The sequence below is a fragment of the Notothenia rossii genome (genome assembly GCF_949606895.1).
Source record: "Notothenia rossii genome assembly, chromosome: 11".
NCBI lineage: Eukaryota > Metazoa > Chordata > Actinopteri > Perciformes > Nototheniidae > Notothenia > Notothenia rossii.
The window spans coordinates 42,652,914-42,675,103 of record NC_136910.1 but is presented as its reverse complement, the minus strand read 5'-3'; positions in this window follow the sequence as shown (position 1 = coordinate 42,675,103).

The window sequence follows — 22,190 nt, the reverse complement described above, 5'->3', positions numbered from 1 at the left end:
GGTTGAGAACCAGGAATCCTAACCGCTAGCTAGGCCATATGGAACATGTTAATTGTTATTGTCTTGCATCTTTTCGAGATACTATACTATGTGGTATTAAACATATTTTAGACAAACTAAACTATACAAATCAATATCCTATTCCCATACCGGGAGTTGAACCCGGGCCACCTGGGTGAAAACCAGGAATCCTAACCGCTAGACCATATGGGACATGTTAATTGTTGTTTTTTTGCATCTTTTTGAGATACTATACTAAGTGGTATTAAGCATATTTTAGATCAACTAAAGTATACCAATAAATATCCCATTCCCATACCGGGAGTTGAACACGGGCCACCTGGCTGAAAACCAGGAATCCTAACCGCTAGCTAGACCATATGGGACATGTTAATTGTAGTTTTTTTGAATATTTTTGAGATACTATACTATGTGGTATTAAACATATTTTAGACAAACCAAACCAATAGATATCCTATTCCCATACTGGGAGTTGAACCAGGAATCCTAACCGCTAGACCATATGGGACATGTTAATTGTTGTTTTTTTGGATATATTCAAGTTACTATACTATGTGGTATTTTGCATATTTCAGACAAACTAAGCTATACTAATAAATATCCCATTCCCATACCGGGAGTTGAACACGGGCCAGCTGGCTGAAAACCAGGAATCCTAACCGTTAGCTAGACCATATGGGACATGTTAATTGTAGTTTTTTTGGATATTTTTGAGATACTATACTATGTGGTATTAAACATATTTTAGACAAACCAAACCAATAGATATCCTATTCCCATACTGGGAGTTGAACCCGGGCCACCTGGGTGAGAACCAGGAATCCTAACCGCTAGACCATATGGGATATGTTAATTGTTGTTTTTTTGGATATATTCAAGTTACTATACTATGTGGTATTTTGCATATTTCAGACAAACTAAGCTATACTAATAAATATCCTACTCCCACACCAGGAGTTGAACACGGGCCACCTGGTTGAGAACCAGGAATCCTAACCGCTAGCAAGACCATATGGGACATGTTAATTGTAGTTTTTTGGGATATTTTTGAGATACTATACTATGTGGTATTAAACATATTTTACACAAACCAAACCAATAGATATCCTATTCCCATACTGGGAGTTGAACCCGGGCCACCTGGGTGAGAACCAGGAATCCTAACCGCTAGACCATATGGGATATGTTAATTGTTGTTTTTTTGGATATATTCAAGTTACTATACTATGTGGTATTTTGCATATTTCAGACAAACTAAGCTATACTAATAAATATCCTACTCCCACACCAGGAGTTGAACACGGGCCACCTGGTTGAGAACCAGGAATCCTAACCGCTAGCTAGACCATATGGGACATGTTAATTGTAGTTTTTTGGGATATTTTTGAGATACTATACTATGTGTTATTAAACATATTTTAGACTAACTAAACTATACAAATAAATATCGTATTCCCATACCGGGAGTTGAACACGGGCCACATGGTTGAGAACCAGGAATCCTAACCGCTAGCTAGACCATATGGTACATGTTAATCTTTGTTTTCTTGCATCTTTTCGAGATACTATAATATGTGGTATTAAACATATTTTAGACAAACTAAACTATACAAATAAATATCCTATTCCCATACCGGGAGTTGAACACCGGCCACCTGGCTGAAAACCAGGAATCCTAACCGCTAGACCATATGGGACATGATAATTGTTGTTTTTTTACATATTTTTGAGATACTATACGAAGTGATATTAAGCATATTTTAGATAAACTAAACTAATAAATATCCCATTCCCATACCGGGAGTTGAACACGGGCCACCTGGGTGAGAACCTGGAATCCTGACAGCTCGACCATATGGGACATGTTAATTGTTGTTTTTGTGCATCTTTTCGAGATACTATAATATGTGGTATTAAAAATATTATAGACAAACTAAACTATACAAATAAATATCCCATTCCCATACCGGGAGTTGAACCAGGGCTACCTGGGTGAAAACCAGGAATCCTAACCGCTAGACCATATGGGAAATGTTAATTGTTGTTTTTTTGCATCTTTTTGAGATACTATACTAAGTGGTATTAAGCATATTTTAGATCAACTAAACTAATAAATATCCCATTCCCATACCGGGAGTTGAACACGGGCCACCTGGCTGAAAACCAGGAATCCTAACCGCTAGCTAGACCATATGGGACATGTTAATTGTTGTTTTTTTGGATATTTTGGAGAAACTATACTATGTGGTATTAAGCATATTTTCGTCAAATTAAACTATACTAAGAAATATCCTATACCCATACCGGGAGTTGAACCCGGGCCATCTGGGTGAGAACCAGGAATCATAACCGCTAGACCATATGGGACATGTTAATTGTTGTTTTTTGGGATATTTTCGAGATACTATACTATGTGGTATTAAACATATTTTAGAAAAAACAAACCAATAGATATCCTATTCCCATACCGGGAGTTGAACCCGGGCCACCTGGGTGAGAACCAGGAATCCTAACCGCTAGACCATATGGGACATGTTTATTGTAGTTTTTTGGGATATTTTCGAGATACTATACTATGTGGTATTAAACATATTTTAGAAAAACCAAACCAATAGATATCCTATTCCCATACCGGGAGTTGAACCCGGGCCACCTGGGTGAGAACCAGGAATCCTAACCGCTAGACCATATGGGACATGTTAATTGTTGTTTTTTGGGATATTTTCAAGTTACTATACTATGTGGTATTTTGCATATTTCAGACAAACTAAGCTATCCTACTCCCACACCGGGAGTTGAACACGGGCCACATGGTTGAGAACCAGGAATCCTAACCGCTAGCTAGGCCATATGGAACATGTTAATTGTTATTGTCTTGCATCTTTTCGAGATACTATACTATGTGGTATTAAACATATTTTAGACAAACTAAACTATACAAATCAATATCCTATTCCCATACCGGGAGTTGAACCCGGGCCACCTGGGTGAAAACCAGGAATCCTAACCGCTAGACCATATGGGACATGTTAATTGTTGTTTTTTTGCATCTTTTTGAGATACTATACTAAGTGGTATTAAGCATATTTTAGATCAACTAAAGTATACCAATAAATATCCCATTCCCATACCGGGAGTTGAACACGGGCCACCTGGCTGAAAACCAGGAATCCTAACCGCTAGCTAGACCATATGGGACATGTTAATTGTAGTTTTTTTGAATATTTTTGAGATACTATACTATGTGGTTTTAAACATATTTTAGACAAACCAAACCAATAGATATCCTATTCCCATACTGGGAGTTGAACCAGGAATCCTAACCGCTAGACCATATGGGACATGTTAATTGTTGTTTTTTTGGATATATTCAAGTTACTATAGCCTACTATGTGGTATTTTGCATATTTCAGACAAACTAAGCTATACTAATAAATATCCCATTCCCATACCGGGAGTTGAACACGGGCCAGCTGGCTGAAAACCAGGAATCCTAACCGTTAGCTAGACCATATGGGACATGTTAATTGTAGTTTTTTTGGATATTTTTGAGATACTATACTATGTGGTATTAAACATATTTTAGACAAACCAAACCAATAGATATCCTATTCCCATACTGGGAGTTGAACCCGGGCCACCTGGGTGAGAACCAGGAATCCTAACCGCTAGACCATATGGGATATGTTAATTGTTGTTTTTTTGGATATATTCAAGTTACTATACTATGTGGTATTTTGCATATTTCAGACAAACTAAGCTATACTAATAAATATCCTACTCCCACACCAGGAGTTGAACACGGGCCACCTGGTTGAGAACCAGGAATCCTAACCGCTAGCTAGACCACATGGGACATGTTAATTGTAGTTTTTTTGGGATATTTTTGAGATACTATACTATGTGTTATTAAACATATTTTAGACAAACTAAACTATACAAATAAATATCGTATTCCCATACCGGGAGTTGAACACGGGCCACATGGTTGAAAACCAGGAATCCTAACCGCTAGCTAGACCATATGGTACATGTTAATCTTTGTTTTCTTGCATCTTTTCGAGATACTATAATATGTGGTATTAAACATATTTTAGACAAACTAAACTATACAAATAAATATCCTATTCCCATACCGGGAGTTGAACACCGGCCACCTGGCTGAAAACCAGGAATCCTAACCGCTAGCTAGACCATATGGGACATGTTAATTGTTGTTTTTTTTGGATATTTTGGAGAAACTATACTATGTGGTATTAAGCATATTTTCGTCAAATTAAACTATACTAAGAAATATCCTATACCCATACCGGGAGTTGAACCCGGGACACCTGGGTGAGAACCAGGAATCATAACCGCTAGACCATATGGGACATGTAAATTGTTGTTTTTTTCCATCTTTTTGAGATACTATACTAAGTGGTATTAAGCATATTTTAGATAAACTAAACTAATAAATATCCCATTCCCATACCGGGGGTTGAATATGGGCCACCTGGGTGAGAACCAGGAATCCTAACCGCTAGACCATATGGGACATGTTAATTGTTGTTTTTTTCCATCTTTTTGAGATACTATACTAAGTGGTATTAAGCATATTTTAGATCAACTAAAGTATACCAATAAATATCCCATTCCCATACCGGGAGTTGAACACGGGCCACCTGGCTGAAAACCAGGAATCCTAACCACTAGCTAGACCATATGGGACATGTTAATTGTAGTTTTTTTGAATATTTTTGAGATACTATACTATGTGGTATTAAACATATTTTAGACAAACCAAACCAATAGATATCCTATTCCCATACTGGGAGTTGAACCAGGAATCCTAACCGCTAGACCATATGGGACATGTTAATTGTTGTTTTTTTGGATATATTCAAGTTACTATACTATGTGGTATTTTGCATATTTCAGACAAACTAAGCTATACTAATAAATATCCCATTCCCATACCGGGAGTTGAACACGGGCCAGCTGGCTGAAAACCAGGAATCCTAACCGTTAGCTAGACCATATGGGACATGTTAATTGTAGTTTTTTTGGATATTTTTGAGATACTATACTATGTGGTATTAAACATATTTTAGACAAACCAAACCAATAGATATCCTATTCCCATACTGGGAGTTGAACCCGGGCCACCTGGGTGAGAACCAGGAATCCTAACCGCTAGACCATATGGGATATGTTAATTGTTGTTTTTTTGGATATATTCAAGTTACTATACTATGTGGTATTTTGCATATTTCAGACAAACTAAGCTATACTAATAAATATCCTACTCCCACACCAGGAGTTGAACACGGGCCACCTGGTTGAGAACCAGGAATCCTAACCGCTAGCAAGACCATATGGGACATGTTAATTGTAGTTTTTTGGGATATTTTTGAGATACTATACTATGTGGTATTAAACATATTTTACACAAACCAAACCAATAGATATCCTATTCCCATACTGGGAGTTGAACCCGGGCCACCTGGGTGAGAACCAGGAATCCTAACCGCTAGACCATATGGGATATGTTAATTGTTGTTTTTTTGGATATATTCAAGTTACTATACTATGTGGTATTTTGCATATTTCAGACAAACTAAGCTATACTAATAAATATCCTACTCCCACACCAGGAGTTGAACACGGGCCACCTGGTTGAGAACCAGGAATCCTAACCGCTAGCTAGACCATATGGGACATGTTAATTGTAGTTTTTTGGGATATTTTTGAGATACTATACTATGTGTTATTAAACATATTTTAGACAAACTAAACTATACAAATAAATATCGTATTCCCATACCGGGAGTTGAACACGGGCCACATGGTTGAGAACCAGGAATCCTAACCGCTAGCTAGACCATATGGTACATGTTAATCTTTGTTTTCTTGCATCTTTTCGAGATACTATACTAAGTGGTATTAAGCATATTTTAGATCAACTAAACTAATAAATATCCCATTCCCATACCGGGAGTTGAACACGGGCCACCTGGCTGAAAACCAGGAATCCTAACCGCTAGCTAGACCATATGGGACATGTTAATTGTTGTTTTTTTGGATATTTTGGAGAAACTATACTATGTGGTATTAAGCATATTTTCGTCAAATTAAACTATACTAAGAAATATCCTATACCCATACCGGGAGTTGAACCCGGGACACCTGGGTGAGAACCAGGAATCATAACCGCTAGACCATATGGGACATGTTAATTGTTGTTTTTTTCCATCTTTTTGAGATACTATACTAAGTGGTATTAAGCATATTTTAGATAAACTAAACTAATAAATATCCCATTCCCATACCGGGGGTTGAATATGGGCCACCTGGGTGAGAACCAGGAATCCTAACCGCTAGACCATATGGGACATGTTAATTGTTGTTTTTTTCCATCTTTTTGAGATACTATACTAAGTGGTATTAAGCATATTTTAGATAAACTAAACTAATAAATATCCCATTCCCATACCGGGGGTTGAATATGGGACACCTGGGTGAGAACCAGGAATCCTAACCGCTAGACCATATGGGACATGTGTTTTTTTTGCATATTTTCGAGATACTATACTATGTGGTATTAAGCATATTTTCGACAAATTAACCTATACTAATAAATATCGTATTCCTATACCGGGAGTTGAACCCGGGACACCTGGGTGAGAACCAGGAATCCTATCCGCTAGACCATATGGGACATGTTAATTGTTGTTTTTTTGATATTTTCAAGTTACTATTCTATGTGGTATTTTGCATATTTCAGACAAACTAAGCTATACTAATAAATATCCTATTCCCACATCCGGGAGTTGAACCCGGTCCACATGGTTGAGAACCAGGAATCCTAACCGCTAGCTAGAACATATGGGACATGTTAATTGTAGTTTTTTTGGATATTTTCGAGATACTATACTATGTGGTATTAAACATATTTTAGAAAAAACAAACCAATAGATATCCTATTCCCATACCGGGAGTTGAACCCGGGCCACCTGGGTGAGAACCAGGAATCCTAACCGCTAGACCATATGGGACATGTTAATTGTTGTTTTTTGGGATATTTTCAAGTTACTATACTATGTGGTATTTTGCATATTTCAGACAAACTAAGCTATCCTACTCCCACACCGGGAGTTGAACACGGGCCACATGGTTGAGAACCAGGAATCCTAACCGCTAGCTAGGCCATATGGAACATGTTAATTGTTATTTTCTTGCATCTTTTCGAGATACTATACTATGTGGTATTAAACATATTTTAGACAAACTAAACTATACAAATCAATATCCTATTCCCATACCGGGAGTTGAACCCGGGCCACCTGGGTGAAAACCAGGAATCCTAACCGCTAGACCATATGGGATATGTTTATTGTTGTTTTTTTGCATCTTTTTGAGATACTATACTAAGTGGTATTAAGCATATTTTAGATCAACTAAAGTATACCAATAAATATCCCATTCCCATACCGGGAGTTGAACACGGGCCACCTGGCTGAAAACCAGGAATCCTAACCGCTAGCTAGACCATATGGGACATGTTAATTGTTGTTTTTTTGCATCTTTTTGAGATACTATACTAAGTGGTATTAAGCATATTTTAGATCAACTAAAGTATACCAATAAATATCCCATTCCCATACCGGGAGTTGAACACGGGCCACCTGGCTGAAAACCAGGAATCCTAACCGCTAGGTAGACCATATGGGACATGTTAATTGTAGTTTTTTTGAATATATTTGAGATACTATACTATGTGGTATTAAAGATATTTTAGACAAACCAAACCAATAGATATCCTATTCCCATACTGGGAGTTGAACCCGGGCCACCTGGGTGAGAACCAGGAATCCTAACCGCTAGACCATATGGGACATGTTAATTGTTGTTTTTTTGGATATATTCAAGTTACTATACTATGTGGTATTTTGCATATTTCAGACAAACTAAGCTATACTAATAAATATCCCATTCCCACACCGGGAGTTGAACACGGGCCAGCTGGCTGAAAACCAGGAATCCTAACCGTTAGCTAGACCATATGGGACATGTTAATTGTAGTTTTTTTGGATATTTTTGAGATACTATACTATGTGGTATTAAACATATTTTAGACAAACCAAACCAATAGATATCCTATTCCCATACTGGGAGTTGAACCCGGGCCACCTGGGTGAAAACCAGGAATCCTAACCGCTAGCTAGACCATATAGGACATGTTAATAGTTGTTTTTTTGCACCTTTTTGAGATACTATACTAAGTGGTATTAAGCATATTTTCATCAAATTAAACTAAACTAATAAATATCCCATTCCCATACCGGGAGTTGAACCCGGGCCACCTGGGTGAAAACCAGGAATCCTAACCGCTAGACCATATGGGACATGTTAATAGTTGTTTTTTTGCACCTTTTTGAGATACTATACTAAGTGGTATTAAGCATATTTTCGACAAATTAACCTATACTAATAAATATCGTATTCCCATACCGGGAGTTGAACACGGGCCACCTGGGTGAGAACCAGGAATCCTAACCGCTAGACCATATTGGATATGTTAATTGTTGTTTTTTTTGGATATTTTCAAGTTACTATACTAAGTGGTATTAAGCATATTTTAGATAAACTAAACTAATAGATATCCCATTCCCATACCGGGAGTTGAACACGGGCCACCTGGCTGAGAACCAGGAATCCTAACCGCTAGACCATATGGGATACGTTAATTGTTGTTTTTGTGCATCTTTTCGAGATACTATACTAAGTGGTATTAAGCATATTTTCGACAAATTAAACTATACAAATAAATATCCTATTCCCATACCGGGAGTTGAACCCGGGCCACCTGGGTGAGAACCAGGAATCCTAACCGCTAGACCATATGGGACATGATGTTTTTTTACATATTTTTTAGATACTATACGAAGTGATATTAAGCATATTTTAGATAAACTAAGCTAATACATATCCTACTCCCACACCGGGAGTTGAACAGGGGCCACATGGTTGAGAACCAGGAATCCTAACCGCTAGACCATATGGGACATATTGTTTTTTTGGATATTTTCGAGATACTATACTCTGTGGTATTAAACATATTTTAGAAAAACCAAACCAATAGATATCCTATTCCCATACCGGGAGTTGAACCCGGGCCATCTGGGTGAGAACCAGGAATCCTAACTGCTAGACCATATGGGACATGTTAATTGTTTTGTTTTTTTATATTTTCAAGTTACTATACTATGTGGTATTTTGCATATTTCAGACAAACTAAGCTATACTAATAAATATCCTACTCCCATACCGGGAGTTGAACCCGGGCCACCTGGGTGAAAACCAGGAATCATAACCGCTAGACCATATGGGACATGTTAATTGTTGTTTTTTTGCATCTTTTTGAGATACTATACTAAGTGGTATTAAGCATATTTTAGATAAACTAAACTACTAAATATCCCATTCCCATACCGGGAGTTGAACCCGGGCCACCTGGGTGAGAACCAGGAATCCTAACCGCTAGACCATATGGGACATGTTAATTGTTGATTTTTTGATATTTTCAAGTTACTATTCTATGTGGTATTTTGCATATTTCAGACAAACTAAGCTATACTAATAAATATCCTATTCCCACACCGGGAGTTGAACCCGGTCCACATGGTTGAGAACCAGGAAACCTAACCGCTAGCTAGACCATATGGGACATGTTTATTGTAGTTTTTTTGGATATTTTTGAGATACTATACTATGTGGTATTAAACATATTTTAGAAAAACCAAACCAATAGATATCCTATTCCCATACTGGGAGTTGAACCCGGGCCACCTGGGTGAAAACCAGGAATCCTAACCGCTAGCTAGACCATATAGGACATGTTAATAGTTGTTTTTTTGCACCTTTTTGAGATACTATACTATGTGGTATTAAGCATATTTTCATCAAATTAAACTAAACTAATAAATATCCCATTCCCATACCGGGAGTTGAACCCGGGCCACCTGGGTGAAAACCAGGAATCCTAACCGCTAGACCATATGGGATATGTTAATTGTTGTTTTTTTTGGATATTTTCAAGTTACTATACTATGTGGTATTTTGCATATTTCAGACAAACTAAGCTATACTAATAAATATCCTACTCCCATACCGGGAGTCGAACACGGGCCACCTGGGTGAGAACCAGGAATCCTAACCGCTAGACCATATGGGACATGTTAATTGTTGTTTTTTTGCATATTTTGGAGAAACTATACTATGTGGTATTAAGCATATTTTCGACAAATTAAACTATATACTAATAAATATCGTATTCCCATACCGGGAGTTGAACACGGGCCACATGGTTGAGAACCAGGAATCCTAACCGCTAGACCATATGCGACATGTTTATTGTAGTTTTTTTGGATATTTTCGAGATACTATACTATGTGGTATTAAACATAATTTAGAAAAACCAAACCAATAGATATCCTATTCCCATACCGGGAGTTGAACCCGGGCCACCTGGGTGAGAACCAGGAATCCTATCCGCTAGACCAGGGGTTGCCAACACGTCGATCGCGAGCTACCAGTAGCTGGCGGAGGTTTTCCGAGTAGCTCACCAGAGGGCGCTAAAGTGCAGTTGACATGTTGAGACATATTTATTTATGTAGTATATTTTGATAGTAAGAAAGATAGAGAAAAAGAGATGTAAGATGCAGTCATGACAACTGAGGAAGGTCCGTCAAAGAAGAAATCTAAAATATACTACTTTCATGACGAGTGGGAACAGGAATTTTTATTTACGAGCATCAAAGACAAGTGTGTGTGTTTAATTTGTGGCTCGAGTGTTGCGGTGGGGAAGAAGGGAAATGTCGAGCGGCACTTCACAAAACTTCACGAAAACTTTTCAAAGGAGTATCCCGCCGGCAGTTGCCTTCGCGTTGAGAAGGTTCAACAATTAAAAGCTACGCTACAAAGGCAGCAGTCATTGTTCACGAAGCCTGCCAAGAAAGCTAGCCTAGCTACAGAAGCATCGTTCCGAGTCGCTCAGTATTTGGCAAAGAACAAAAAAGCTTTCACTGATGGCGGTGTTCTTAAGGGAGCGATGTCTGTTATGGCAGAGACTTTGTTCAGAGACCACAAGAGCAAGTCGGAGATAATGTCTGCCATTGACGATGTGCAACTGGGAAACAACACTGTGGCGAGGAGAGTGTCGGCGCTGTCAGTGGATGCCATGGGACAGTTGGAGCGGGACATGGTCAGGTGCAAGTGGTTCTCCATACAGTGCGACGAGTCGGTGGATGCGAGCGACACAGCTCAGCTGTCTGTGTTCATCCGGATGGTGTTTGAGGATTTTACGGCGAAAGAGGAATTTGTGACACTGCTTCCACTCAAAACAACAACAAGAGGTGTGGACGTGTATAATTCTATTAAGAATTATTTCATAAATAAAGGCGTGCAAATGGAGAAGCTTGTATCCATAACAACTGATGGAGCCCCGGCTATGAGAGGTCGCCACAACGGTTTTATCGCAAATTGTAAGTCAGATCCATATTTCCCACGTTTCCTGAGTTACCATTGCATCATTCACCAAGAAGCACTTTGTGCCAAAGTTATGGACTTCAATCACGTCATGAAACCTGTGATACAAATAATAAACTCTATCCGAGCGAAGGCAAAGCAACACAGGAGCTTCAAAGTTTTTCTTGAGGAACTGTCAGCTGAATATGGAGATCTCCTTCTCCATGCTGAGGTGAGGTGGTTGAGTAGAGGGAAAATCCTACAGCGCTTCCTCTCCTTGCTGAATGAGGTAAAGCTCTTCATGGAAGAGAGGGGGGAGGACACCTCCATCTTATCTGATGCTGGTTGGGTACTTGACCTGGCCTTTTTGACTGATCTGACAGGAAAATTAAACCAGCTTAACCTCCAGCTACAAGGCAATGGCAAAACAGTATGTAATAATAATAATAATAATAATAACTTTTATTTATATAGCGCTTTTCAATAACCCAAAGTCGCTTACAAAAAAAATTAAAAGTACAGAAAGGGGGTGAACAGGCAGAAGACAACATATTGGACAAGAAAATTGAACATGAACATTACATGAACAGGCAAAGGACAACACAGGGGGGGAGCAAGCATAGGACAACGAGCAAAAGACAACATAATGGAAAAGAGGAAAGAAAAAGTTGATGAATGTATGAATAAGAGATGCAGCGTGGGGTGAATAAGAGATACAGCGTGGGGTGTGAGTGAAGTCAGTGGGTTGGGGGGTAGGGTAAGTTGAAGGCTTGGGAGAAGAGGTATGTTTTCAGCTGGGTTTTGAAGGTAGACAGTGTGGGAGAGTGGCGGACAGATTGGGGGAGGGAGTTCCAGAGGCGGGGTGCTGATCTGGAGAATGCTCTGTTGCCAAATGTTTTGAGTCTTGATGGTGGTACTGTGAGGGAGAGAGTGGAGGAGGATCGGAGGGCTCGGGGGGGGTTGTAGGGGATGAGGAGGTCAGAGAGGTAGGGGGGGGCTAGGTAGTGAAGGGCTTTATAGGTGAGGAGGAGTGTTTTGAAGATGATGCGTTGTTTGATGGGGAGCCAGTGAAGAGAGCGGAGAACGGGAGTGATGTGTTCACGGGTCCGGGTGTGGGTGAGGAGGCGGGCAGCAGAGTTTTGTACCATTTGGAGTCTATGGAGGGAATGGGAGGAGATGCCAGTGAGGAGGGCGTTGCAATAGTCGAGGCGGGAGGTGATGAAGGCATGGATGAGGGATTCAGCAGCACGGGGGGGGAGGTAGTGTTTGATTTTGGCAATGCGGCGGAGGTGGAAGTAGGAGATCTTGATGATGGAGCTGACATGGGGGTCAAAGGAGAGGATGGGGTCCAGGATAACGCCAAGATTGCGTGCCAGGGGGGAGGGGGTGATGGTCGAATTCTCAATGGTGAGTGAAATGGGTCCTGTTTTATTGAGGGTTGATCTGGTGCCTATGATGAGTAGCTCTGTTTTATCACTGTTGAGTTTAAGGAAATTGTGAGTCAGCCATGTTTTTATTGAAGAGATGCAGGTTTCGATATGGGTGAGGGGAGGGTTGTGAGGGGATTTGGTGGTGATGTAGATCTGGGTGTCATCGGCGTAACAGTGGAAATCAAGGTTGAGGTGTGACATGATTAGTGCTGTAAAGGCCTTTAAAGCAAATCTGTGTCTATATCTCCAGCAAGTAAAGGGAAATAAATTGCATCATTTCCCCTCTGTTCAAAAAGTACTGCAGGAGAATAAAGCTGCTGCTGGCTTTCTTGACTTATCAAAGTACTGTGACTGCTTAACTAAGCTTGGGCAGGAATTTGTGGACAGGTTTCTTGACTTTAAACAGCTTGAGCCCTGTGCAAGTTTCCTTGCTAACCCATTCAACATCGTGGATGTTACTGACATGTCTGAGCAACTGGCCAGCCTTTTCAGTCTCAGTGCTTCAGAGTTGGAGCTGGAGATAATCAATCTCCAGAATGACATTCAGCTGAAAGCACATCAGATGGACAAAGATTTCTGGAAGCTATTGGACCCAGAGAAATTCAAAAACATTCAAACTGCTGCACTGAAACTGTCCTGCTTATTTGGGTCAACATATCGCTGTGAATCAGCATTCTCTGATATGAACTTTATCAAATCCAAATTCAGGACAAGACTTACTGATGAACACCTCAATGACTCAATCAGAGTGAATTTGTCAGGATACACACCCCAGTACAGTGCTCTGGTGGATGCTTTGCAGTGCCAGGTGTCACATTAGCTGAGTCAGGAGAAAGACAACAATGCAGTGACAGACTGAATGTTTGAAGACATATGTTTGCTTGATGCAAGTTGAGAAAAGCACAAGCCATATTCCCCTTTTACATGTGAAACAAATTTGTGAAATGCTTGAAATAATTTAAATTATAGAGCTAGAAATGTTATTATTACAATTAGGAACGTTGCACTCTTATCTGTAAAACTGTTTACTGTAGTTATTGATGTTAAAGCAGAACTCAGTATTGCATGGTGATTATTTGTCTTTTTTTCTCTTCATGAGAAAGTCAAGTTTATTCATGTTAATGTTAATGTTTCTGCTCTTGAGTCACGAATGTGATATGTGCACTGAAATCTATATAAAATAACATGAGTAGCTCTTGGCCACTTCCTTTTTTCAAAAGTAGCTCCCGGTTAGAAAAAGGTTGGAGACCCCTGCGCTAGACCATATGGGAAATGATAATTGTTGTTTTTTTCCATATTTTCGAGATTATATACTATGTCGTTTTTTGCATATTTCAGACAAACTAAGCTATACTAATAAATATCCTACTCCCATACCGGGAGTTGAACACGGGCCACCTGGGTGAAAACCAGGAATCCTAACCGCTAGTTAGACCATTTGGGACATGTTAATTGTTGTTTTCTTGCATCTTTTCGAGATACTATACTATGTGGTATTAAGCATATTTTCATCAAATTAAACTAAACTAATAAATATCCCATTCCCATACCGGGAGTTGAACCCGGGCCACCTGGATGAAAACCAGGAATCCTGACAGCTCGACCATATGGGACATGTTAATTGTTGTTTTTGTGCATCTTTTCGAGATACTATAATATGTGGTATTAAACATATTTTATACAAACTAAACTACACAAATAAATATCCCATTCCCATACCGGGAGTTGAACCCAGGCCACCTGAGTGAAAACCAGGAATCCTAACCGCTAGACCATATGGGACATGTAAATTGTTGTTTTTTTGCATCCTTTTGAGATACTATACTAAATGGTATTAAGCATATTTTAGATAAACTAAACTAATAAATATCCCATTCCCATACCGGGAGTTGAACACGGGCCACCTGGCTGAAAACCAGGAATCCTAACCGCTAGCTAGACCATATGGGATATGTTAATTGTAGTTTTTTTGGATATTTTTGAGACACTATACTATGTGGTATTAAATATATTTTAGACAAACCAAACCAATAGATATCCTATTCCCATACCGGGAGTTGAACACGGGCCACCTGGGTGAGAACCAGGAATCCTAACCGCTAGACCATATGGGACATGTTAATTGTTGTTTTTTTGGATATTTTCAAGTTACTATACTATGTGGTATTTTGCATATTTCAGACAAACTAAGCTATACTAATAAATATCGTATTCCCATACCGGGAGTTGAACCCGGGCCACCTGGGTGAAAACCAGGAATCCTAAACGCTAGACCATATGGGACATGTTAATTGTTGTTTTTTTGCATCTTTTTGAGATACTATACTAAGTGGTATTAAGATATACTTTAGATCACCTAAACTAATAAAAATCCCATTCCCATACCAGGAGTTGAACACCGGCCACCTGGCTGAAAACCAGGAATCCTAACCGCAAGACCATATGGGACATGATAATTGTTGTTTTTTTACATATTTTTGAGATACTATACGAAGTGATATTAAGCATATTTTAGATAAACTAAACTAATAAATATCGCATTCCCATACCAGGAGTTCAACACCGGCCACCTGGGTGAGAACCAGGAATCCTAACCACTAGACCATATGGGACATGTTGTTTTTTTGCATATTTTCGAGATACTATACTATGTGGTATTTTGCATATTTCAGACAAACTAAGCTATACTAATAGATATCCTATTCCCATACCGGGAGTTGAACACGGGCCACCTCGGTGAGAACCAGGAATCCTAACCGCTAGACCATATGGGACATGTTAATTGTTTTTTTTTGGATATTTTCAAGTTACTATACTATGTGGTATTAAGCATATTTTCGACAAAATAAACTATACTAATAAATATCGTATTCCCATACCGGGAGATGAACACGGGCCACCTGGGTGAAAACCAGGAATCCTAACCGCTAGACCATATGGGACATGTTAATTGTTGTTTTTTTGCATCTTTTCAAGATACTATAATATGTGGTATTAAACATATTTAAGACAAACTAAAGTATACAAATAAATATCCTATTCCCATACCGGGAGTTGAACCCGGGGCACCTGGGTGAAAACCAGGAATCCTAACCGCTAGACCATATGGGACATGTTAATTGTAGTTTTTTTGCATCTTTTTGAGATACTATACTAAGTGGTATTAAGCATATTTTAGATAAACTAAACTAATAAATATCCCATTCCCATACCAGGAGTTGAAAACCGGCCACCTGGCTGAAAACCAGGAATCCTAACCGCTAGACCATATGGGACATGTTAATTGTTGTTTTTTTGCATCTTTTTGAGATACTATACTAAGTGGTATTAAGATATACTTTAGATCACCTAAACTAATAAAAATCCCATTCCCATACCAGGAGTTGAACACCGGCCACCTGGCTGAAAACCAGGAATCCTAACCGCAAGACCATATGGGACATGATAATTGTTGTTTTTTTACATATTTTTGAGATACTATACGAAGTGATATTAAGCATATTTTAGATAAACTAAACTAATAAATATCCCATTCCCATACCGGGAGTTGAACACCGGCCACCTGGGTGAGAACCAGGAATCCTGACAGCTCGACCATATGGGACATGTTAATTGTTGTTTTTGTGCATCTTTTCGAGATACTATAATATGTGGTATTAAACATATTTTAGACAAACTAAACTATACAAATAATTATCCTATTCCCATACCGGGAGTTGAACCCGGGCCACCTGGGTGAAAACCAGGAATCCTAACCGCTAGACCATATGGGACATGTTGTTTTTTTGCATATTTTCGAGATAGTATACTATGTGGTAGTAAACATATTTTAGACAAACCAAACCAATAGATATCCTATTCCCATACCGGGAGATGAACACGGGCCACCTGGGTGAGAACCAGGAATCCTAACCGCTAGACCATATGGGACATGTTAATTGTTGTTTTTTTGCATCTTTTTGAGATACTATACTAAGTGGTATTAAGATATATTTTAGATCACCTAAACTAATAAAAATCCCATTCCAGGAGTTGAACACCGGCCACCTGGGTGAAAACCAGGAATCCTAACCGCTAGACCATATGGGACATGTTGTTTTTTTGCATATTTTCGAGATACTATACTATGTGGTATTTTGCATATTTCAGACAAACTAAGCTATACTAATAGATATCCTATTCCCATACCGGGAGTTGAACCCGGGCCACCTGGGTGAGAACCAGGAATCCTAACCGCTAGCCCATATGGGACATGTTAATTGTTGTTTTTTTGGATATTTTCAAGTTACTATACTATGTGGTATTAAGCATATTTTCGACAAATTAAACTATACTAATAAATATCGTATTCCCATACCGGGTGATGAACACGGGCCACCTGGGTGAAAACCAGGAATCCTAACCGCTAGACCATATGGGACATGTTAATTGTTGTTTTTTTGCATCTTTTCAAGATACTATAATATGTGGTATTAAACATATTTTAGACAAACTAAAGTATACAAATAAATATCCTATTCCCATACCGGGAGTTGAACCCGGGCCACCTGGGTGAAAACCAGGAATCCTAACCGCTAGACCATATGGGACATGTTAATTGTAGTTTTTTTGCATCTTTTTGAGATACTATACTAAGTGGTATTAAGCATATTTTAGATAAATTAAACTAATAAATATCCCATTCCCATACCAGGAGTTGAAAACCGGCCACCTGGCTGAAAACCAGGAATCCTAACCGCAAGACCATATGGGACATGATAATTGTTGTTTTTTTACATATTTTTGAGATACTATACGAAGTGATATTAAGCATATTTTAGATAAACTAAACTAATAAATATCTCATTCCCATACCGGGAGTTGAACCCGGGCCACCTGGGTGAAAACCAGGAATCCTAACCGCTAGACCATATGGGACATGTTAATTGTTGTTTTTTTGCATATTTTTGAGATACTATACTAAGTGGTATTAAGATATATTTTAGATCAACTAAACTAATGAATATCCCATTCCCATACCGGGAGTTGAACACGGGCCACCTGGCTGAAAACCAGGAATCCTAACCGCTAGCTACACCATATGGGACTTGTTAATTGTAGTTTTTTTTGGATATTTTCGAGATACTATACTATGTGGTATTAAACATATTTTAGACAAACCAAACCAATAGATATCCTATTCCCATACTGGGAGTTGAACCCAGGCCACCTGGGTGAGAACCAGGAATCCTAACCGCTAGACCATATGGGACATGTTAATTGTTGTTTTTTTGCATATTTTGGAGAAACTATACTATGTGGTATTAAGCATATTTTCATCAAATTAAACTAAACTAATAAATATCCCATTCCCATACCGGGAGTTGAACACGGGCCACCTGGGTGAGAACCAGGAATCCTAACCGCTAGACCATATGGGACATGTTGTTTTTTGCATATTTTCGAGATACTATACTATGTGGTATTAAGCATATTTTCGACAAATTAACCTATACAAATAAATATCGTATTCCCATACCGGGAGTTGAACCCGGGCCACCTGGGTGAGAACCAGGAATCCTATCCGCTAGACCATATGGGACATGTTAATTGTTGTTTTTTTGATATTTTCAAGTTACTATTCTATGTGGTAATTTGCATATTTCAGACAAACTAAGCTATACCAATAAATATCCTATTCCCACACCGGGAGTTGAACCCGGTCCACATGGTTGAGAACCAGGAATCCTAACCGCTAGCTAGACCATATAGGACATGTTAATTGTAGTTTTTTTGGATATTTTCGAGATACTATACTATGTGGTATTAAACATATTTTAGAAAAACCAAACCAATAGATATCCTATTCCCATACCGGGAGTTGAACCCGGGCCACCTGGATGAGAACCAGGAATCCTAACCGCTAGACCATATGGGACATGTTAATTGTTATTTTCTTGCATCTTTTCGAGATACTATACTATGTGGTATTAAACATATTAAAGAGAAACTAAACTATACAAATCAATATCCTATTCCCATACCGGGAGTTGAACCCAGGCCACCTGGGTGAAAACCAGGAATCCTAACCGCTAGACCATATGGGACATGTTAATTGTAGTTTTTTTGGATATTTTCGAGATACTATTCTATGTGGTATTTTGCATATTTCAGACAAACTAAGCTATACTAATAAATATCCTATTCCCACACCGGGAGTTGAACCCGGTCCACATGGTTGAGAACCAGGAATCCTAACCGCTAGCTAGACCATATGGGACATGTTTATTGTAGTTTTTTTGGATATTTTCGAGATACTATACTATGTGGTATTAAACATATTTTAGAAAAACCAAACCAATAGATATCCTATTCCCATACCGGGAGTTGAACCCGGGCCACCTGGGTGAGAACCAGGAATCCTAACCGCTAGACCATATGGGACATGTTAATTGTTGTTTTTTTTGCATTTTTTTGAGATACTATACTAAGTGGTATTAAGCATATTTTAGATAAATTAAACTAATAAATATCATATTCCCATACCGGGAGTTGAACCCGGGCCACCTGGGTGAAAACCAGGAATTCTAAACGCTAGACCATATGGGACATGTTAATTGTTGTTTTTTTGCATCTTTTTGAGATACTATCCTAAGTGGTATTAAGCATATTTTAGATAAACTAAACTAATAAATATCCCATTCCCATACCGGGAGTTGAACCCAGGCCACCTGGGTGAAAACCAGGAATCCTAACCGCTAGACCATATGGGACATGTTAATTGTTGTTTTTTTGCATATTTTGGAGAAACTATACTATGTGGTATTAAGCATATTTTCATCAAATTAAACTAAACTAATAAATATCCCATTCCCATACCGGGGCTTGAAACCCGGGCCACCTGGGTGAAAACCAGGAATCCTAACCGCTAGACCATATGGGACATGTTTATTGTTGTTTTTTTTGCATATTTTGAGATACTATACTAAGTGGTATTAAGCATATTTTAGATAAACTAAACTAATAAATATCCCATTCCCATACTGGGGGTTGAACACGGGCCACCTGGGTGAGAACCAGGAATCCTAACCGCTAGACCATATGGGACATGTTAATTGTTGATTTTTTGATATTTTCAAGTTACTATTCTATGTGGTATTTTGCATATTTCAGACAAACCAAGCTATACTAATAAATATCCTATTCCCACACCGGGAGTTGAACCCGGTCCACATGGTTGAGAACCAGGAAACCTAACCGCTAGCTAGACCATATGGGACATGTTTATTGTAGTTTTTTGGGATATTTTTGAGATACTATACTATGTGGTATTAAACATATTTTAGAAAAACCAAACCAATAGATATCCTATTCCCATACCGGGAGTTGAACCCGGGCCACCTGGGTGAGAACCAGGAATCCTAACCGGTAGACCATATGGGACATGTTTATTGTTGTTTCTTTGGATATTTTTGATATACTATACTATGTGGTGTTAAGCATATTTCAGACAAACCAAACCAATAGATATCCTATTCCCATACTGGGAGTTGAACACGGGCCACCTGGGTGAGAACCAGGAATCCTAACCGCTAGACCATATGGGACATGTTAATCGTTATTTTTTTGCATATTTTTGAGAAACTATACTATGTGGTATTAAGCATATTTCCGTCAAATTAAACTATACTAAGAAATATTCCATTCCAATACCGGGAGTTGAACCCGGGCCACCTGGGTGAGAACCAGGAATCCTAACCGCTAGACCATATGGGACTTGTTAATTGTTGTTTTTTTGGATATTTTCAAGTTACTATACTATGTGGTATTTTGCATATTTCAGACAAACTAAGCAATACTAATAAATATCCTACTCCCACACCGGGAGTTGAACACGGGCCACATGGTTGAGAACCAGGAATCCTAACTGCTAGCTAGACCATATGGGACATGTTTATTGTAGTTTTTTTGGATATTTTCGAGATACTATACTATGTGGTATTAAACATATTTTAGACAAACCAAACAAATAGATATCCTATTCCCATACTGGGAGTTGAACCCGGGCCACCTGGGTGAGAACCAGGAATCCTAACCGCTAGACCATATGGGACATGTTAATTGTTGTTTTTTTGCATATTTTGGAGAAACTATACTATGTGGTATTACGCATTTTTTCATTAAATTAAACTAAACTAATAAATATCCCATTCCCATACCGGGAGTTGAACCCGGGCCACCTGGATGAAAACCAGGAATCCTAACCGCTAGACCATATGGGACATGTTAATTGTTGTTTTTTTGCATATTTTCAAGTTACTATACTATGTGGTATTTTGCATATTTCAGAAACACTAAGCTATACTAATAAATATCCTATTCCCATACCGGGAGTTCAACCAGGGCCACCAGGGTGAGAACCAGGAATCCTAACCGCTAGACCATATGGGACATGATAATTGTTGTTTTTTTCCATATTTTTGAGATTATATACTATGTCGTTTTTTGCATATTTTTGACAAACTAAACTATACTAATAAATATCCTATTCCCATACCGGGAGTTGAACACGGGCCACCTGGGTGAGAACCAGGAATCCTGAAAGCTAGACCATATAGGACATGTTAATTGTTGTTTTTTTGCATCTTTTCGAGATACTATACTATGTGGTGTTAAGCATATTTTAGACAAACCAAACCAATAGATATCCTATTCCAATACCGGGAGTTCAACACGGGCCACCTGGGTGAAAACCAGGAATCCTAACCGCTAGACGATATGGGACATGTTAATTGTTATTTTTTTGCATATTTTCGAGATGTGATTTTGCGTATTTTCGACAAAACTAAACTAAAAAAATAAATATCCTATTCCCATACCGGGAGTTCAACCAGGGCCACCAGGGTGAGAACCAGGAATCCTAACCGCTAGACCATATGGGACATGTTAATCGTTATTTTTTTGCATATTTTCGAGATACTATACTATGTGATTTTGCGTATTTTCGACAAACTAAACTATACTAATAAATATCCTATTCCCATACCGGGAGTTGAACACGGGCCACCTGGGTGAGAACCAGGAATCCTGACAGCTAGACCATATGGGACATGTTAATTGTTGTTTTTTTGCATCTTTTCGAGATACTATACTATGTGGTATTAACCATATTTTAGACAAACTAAAGTATACCAATAAATATCCTATTCCCATACCGGAAGTTGAACCCGGGCCAGATGGGTGAGAACCAGG